Consider the following 6,000-nt stretch of genomic DNA (forward strand, 5'->3'; position numbering starts at 1 on the left):
GTCTGAGGTCAAGATCACTCTGGAGCAGGTTTTCATCCAGGATGTCTCTGTACATTGCTGCATTCATCTTTCCCTCTATCCTGACTAGTGTCCCTGTTCCTGCCGCTGAAAAACATCCCCACAGCATGATGCTGCCACCACCATGCTTCACTGTAGGGATGGTATTGGCCTGGTGATGAGCGGTGCCTGGTTTCCTCCAAACATGACACCTGGCATTCACGCCAGAGTGTTCAATCTTTGTCTCATCAGACCAGAGAGTTTTGTTTCTTATGGTCTGAGAGGCCTTCAGACGCATTTTGGCAAACTCCAGGCATGCTGCCATGTGCTTTTTACTAAGGGGTGGCTTCCATCTGGCCACTCTACCATACAGACCTGATTGGTGGATTGCTGCAGAGATGGTTGTCCTTTTGGAAGGTTCTCCTCTACCGACAGAGGAATGCTGTAGCTCTGACAGAGTGACCATCGGGTTCTTGGTCACCTATCTGACAAGGCCCTTCTCCCCGATCACTCAGTTTAGACAGCCAGCCAGCTCTAGGAAAAGTCCTGCTGGTTCCGGACTTTTTCCATTTACGGATGATGGAGGCCACTGTGCTCATTGGGACCTTTAAAGCAGCAGATATTTTTCTGTACCCTTCCCCAGATTTGTGCCTTGAGACAATCCGGTCTCGGAGGTCTACAGACAATTCCTTTGACTTCATGCTTGGTTTGCGCTCAGACATGCACTGTTAAGTGTGGGACCTTATATAGATAGGTGTGTGCCTTTCCACATCATGTCCAATCAACTAAGTCCACCACAGGTGGACTCCATTTAAGCAATAGGACTCCAATTAAGGAACATCTCAAGGATGATCAGTGGCAACAGGATGCACCTGAACTCATTTTTCACTTCATGGCAAAGGCTGTGAATACTTATGTACATGCGATTTCTTAGTTTTTTATTTTTAATAAATTCGCAAAAATCTCAAAAAAACTTTTTTCAAGTTGTCATTATGCCGTATTTTGTGTAGAATCTTGAGGGAAAAAAGGAATGTATTCCATTTTGGAATAAGGCTGTAACATAACAAAATGTGGAAAAAGTGAAGCGCTGTGTCCCTGCTGCCACTCTCCCCTTCAGCCACTACTGTATATGTTTCCATGTCTCCCTCCCCCTAATCACCAGTGTGTATGCATTGGACTGTATGTGGATCTGACTTTTTTTTGGTGCATTGTATGTGGATTTTGCGTTTTTGTTTTATGCATTGTATGTAGATCTGCTTTTCAATGTATTTTTTAACAAGTATGTATTCTAGTTTTCTGTGGATGTGTGTCTCCTGTATGTTTCTATTTCTAGTTTAATATATTATATGATAGAGTGACATGGTATGACCTTTTTTTAAAAAAAAATGGTTTGTGCCAACTGATGCCCTACCCCACTGAAGCTCCTCCCACATTACACACAGCTCCGCCCACCTCTACACACACACACACCCCTGAGTTGCTGAACCTATTTTTCTACAAAAATAGCACTGGGTATCAGCATTCAAAAACCAACCATGTGGCAATAAAGAGAAGTGTTGTCATTGATGAAACTTAGTTTATCAATTATTTCATGACACTATTCAAGCAGAACAACTTGAGAAACACATTCAAAAACTACCACATGAGGAATGGGAAAAGTAAATTCAAGTTACTATGGATGATTCAGTTGTTGTAGAAGAGGGAAGATCACCTTTGCGTTCAGTCAGCAGATCTACTAGGTGGAACAAGAGTAAACGACCAAAGGGGTTATCTTGCTTGATCAGACAGCAATGTACCTGTGCCAGAAATATAGAAAATGCCAATTGCACTGGATATGTTTGTATCAGGAATTTCTAAGTGCAAGGACCCCCTATTGTTCTTTAATGTACTTAATTATACTCATTTAAACATGAGGTGTGCTATCACATGACAAATAGTAAACATGTAAACAAAAAGAAGAAAAAAGCATTTGTCTTGGTGCGGTGCACCTAAAGATAAAATGTAACTTTTTATTGGTTCATTAAAGATAATTAAAAACTGCGAAATACTAAAGGGGGGAACACACGTCCTTCCCCTCCTCGCTTAGCACATTGCGCTGTGCTGAGCAGGGGGAGAGATGTGTGCTGAGTGTTCTCTGTTAAGATCGCTCAGCACACATCTCTCCCGTCAGTATTGGCCTTAAAGGGGAGTACACACGGAGAGATCCGTGTTTAAAATCTAAGCAATCTGACTAGATTGCTTAGATTTTAAGCACGGATCTGCCTCGCTATCGTCGGTGCTAGATTGAGCCTCAATCTAGCAGGTCGCTCACTTCACCGCAAAGCCCCCCGTGCTGAGCGGGGGGAGAGATGTGTGCTGAGCGGTCTGTGTTAAGGGGGGTACACACGGAGAGATCCGTGCTTAAAATCTAAGCAATCTTGCTAGATTGCTTAGATATTAAGCATGGATCTGCCGTGTGTATGCCCTCCAGCGATAGCGATGCGCGGCCCCGCGCATCGCTATCGCCGGTGCTAGATTGAGCTGCATGCTGGCTCAATCTAGCGGGTCGCTCACTTCACCGTTGTGTGAAGTGAGCCGCCCCCCGTCGGCTTTCCCCCTCGCTCAGCACATCGCGCTGTGCTGAGCGGGGTGAGAGATGTGTGCTGAGCGGTCTGTGTTAAGATCGCTCAGCACACATCTCTCCCGTGAGTACCCCCCTTTAAGATCGCTCAGCACACATCTCTCCCGTCAGTACCCCCCTTAAGAAGAAGAGGTGAGAAAGTGAGATATAGTGATAATAAAATATGCAGTGTGTGGGAATGTCAATGCACATGTATTCACTCTTCTATAGGAGTTGTATCAATAGATTCTCATGTTATTGCATCTTATTCTGAAACAATATTTGTAATGGTCTCCTTTTTACTGTAGAATATGTAATGCCACTCTAAGTAAGATTGTGGTTCTAATTTGCCATAAACAATAATATGATTCCCCTGGGATGTGTGTCACTTGCACTGAATGTGTTGTATATACTAATCTAAATAAATCTGTATTGTTGAAACAGAATAATGAAGTGAGAGTCAAACACTATGAATAAGTTGATAATGTACCAGAAATGTAATTGTGTTTTATTACTGTGAAACTATCTTCTTTTTATGTATATGTATTCTGTGGTTCATCATGATACATTATTTCCAGATTCAGTGTTAAAGTGTAATATGGTTGCAATGAGATCAATTGCAGGGAATAAATATTATGCAAGTAACCTACTAATTTTTATACATATATGTTCAGCTTCAAGATCAAGTGTTACAGTGTAGTATTGTTGCAATGGAATCAATTCCAGGGAATAGATATTCAGCAAGTTACCTTATTACTGGACTAGTGCCAGCAATTCACGTTCTTAAATATAGGTGGTGGTATAATCTGGTAATATCTAAGGGAGACAAGTTGTGCAATGACATATAATGATAAATACATAAAGATTATTTGGTATGAGGGAGTGCACTGGAGGTGCCCACACACAGCTAGGAAGCCGGCGCGCATTTCGCAGTGTCGGCTTCATCAGTGCCCTAACACACTAGATCTTGAAACAATGTATTATGATGGGACACAGTAGTAAAACATAGGGACATTTCTGGTACAATATCAACTTATATCAGCACCACAGAGCAGGGAGGAGGTAGTAGGCAGCAGGCGGAAGGCAACTTGAAGCTGAGGAAAAGCAGGATATTAAGGGGGGGGCAGCACTACAGAGCAGGTGAGAGGCAGGATGGAGCATGGGGTGGCAACATGCAGAAGGGGAAAGGCAGCAGCTGTACGGAGCAGGGGGGAGGCAATATTTAGCATAGGGTGGGCAGTATGTAGAGGGGGATGGCAGATGAACCTTGGGTGGGATAGAGCAAAGGAGCTGCACAGACCAGGAGGGGAGATGGAACATTCCAGGGAGTGGGATGGAGCAGAGGAGAGGCAGCAGTTGCATGGAAAAGGAGGGCCCACCTCATTATCACTAAAGCTTCAATCCCACCCATGTTTCTCCAGCCCCAGCCTAAAGTTACCTTGCCTGCTGCACTGCTGCATTTGTCTTTGTGGCTCCTCTGCTCTGCTGCCCTCCAGCGGTGCAATGTTACTTATGTTGGGCCAAGTAAAAAAACTTTACAACTTTACTGTACTGCTGTCGCTGTCTGGTGAAGAGATGAAAGGGCTATTCCTCTTCTTCATGCCTGAACCTGCTGATTTCTGCAGCGGCACATGCACAGAGCCCACCTTGTTGAGCTATGGAGACAAAATGATGTTGAGAATGAGGAGTCGGAACTGACTGTAGCTGTGCCCTTCCAGACTAGAGCGTTTTGGGTGATGGCCTTGTCAGCCCATCCCTTGAGCCTCCCCTGCATCAGTATCATCATAGTACTTACTGCTAGTAATCATAGTGTCTCTGAAGAGGTCTGCACCTGCTCCCCAGGTAGTTAGAGACTGGAAGCAGACACACCTTATATCAGCTACTCCCATTCACAGGGAAGTATGCACAATCTAATATACATCCCCCCTTCCCCAAGGCCCCCCTGTCTTAAGTGCCCTGTGCTTCCCCCAAGACTTATTCTGGCCCTTGTCCTCCCTACAGAAGCTATGAATCTGGGGCTCACATATCTACCATTACCCACTTCTTCCATGCCTTTTAAAATAAGATTTTAAACCTACCGGTAAATCTTTTTCTCCTAGTCCGTAGAGGATGCTGGGGACCCTGTAAGGACCATGGGGTATAGACGGGCTCCGCAGGAGACATGGGCACTTTAAGACTTTTAATGGGCGTGAACTGGCTCCTCCCTCTATGCCCCTCCTCCAGACTCCAGTTATAGGAACTGTGCCCAGAGGAGACGGACATTTCGAGGAAAAGGATTTTGTTAATCAAGGGTGGGACGCATACCAGCTCACACCACAAACACACCGTACAACATGGTATATAAGTAAACCAGTTAACAGTATGAACAACAACAGAAAACAGCCACAACCTGATTTCAAGAGCAACACAACCCGTGTGTACCTTATCAATAACTATGTAGAATTATTGCAGATTTCAGTCCGCACTGGGACGGGCGCCCAGCATCCTCTACGGACTAGGAGAAAAAGATTTACCGGTAGGTTTAAAATCTTATTTTCTCTTACGTCCTAGAGGATTCTGGGGACTCCATAAGGACCATCGGGTTTATACTAAAGCTCCAGACCGGGCGGGAGAGTGCGGATGACTCTGCAGCACCGATTGAGCAAACATGAGGTCCTCATCAGCCAGGGTATCAAACTTGTAGAACTTTGCAAAAGTGTTTGACCCCGACCAAGTAGCTGCTCAGCAAAGCTGTAATGCCGAGATGCCTCGTGCAGCCGCCCAAGATGAGCCCACCTTCCTAGTGGAATGGGCCTTTACCGATTTTGGTAACGGCAATCCAGCCGTAGAATGAGCCTGCTGAATCGTGTTACAGATCCAGCGTGCAATAGTCTGCTTGGAAGCAGGCGCGCCAGTTTTGTTGGCCGCATACAGGACAAACAGTGCCTCTGTTTTCATAATACGAGCCGTTATGGCTACATAGATTTTTAAAGCCCTGACCACATCAAGGGACTTGGAATCCTCCAAGACATCCGTAGCCACCGGCACCACAATAGGTTGGTTCATGTGAAACGACGAAACCACCTTGGGTAGAAATTGAGGACGAGTTCTCAATTCCGCTCTATCTACATGGAAAATCAGATAGGGGCTCTTGTGAGACAAAGCCGCCAATTCTGATACCCGCCTTGCCGAAGCCAAGGCCAATAACATGACCACTTTCCAAGTGAGAAATTTCAAGTCAACAGTTTGAAGAGGTTCCAGGGGATGACTTCCCCTGGAATACCTTTCCTAGCTAGGATCTGGCGTTCAACCGCCATGCCGTCAAACGTAATCGCGGTAAGTCCTGGAACACACACGGCCCCTGTTGTAACAGGTCCTCTCTGAGAGGAAGAGGCCAAAGATCTTCCGTGAGCATTTCCTGAAGA

Source organism: Pseudophryne corroboree, chromosome 1 (assembly GCF_028390025.1).
Source record: "Pseudophryne corroboree isolate aPseCor3 chromosome 1, aPseCor3.hap2, whole genome shotgun sequence".
NCBI lineage: Eukaryota > Metazoa > Chordata > Amphibia > Anura > Myobatrachidae > Pseudophryne > Pseudophryne corroboree.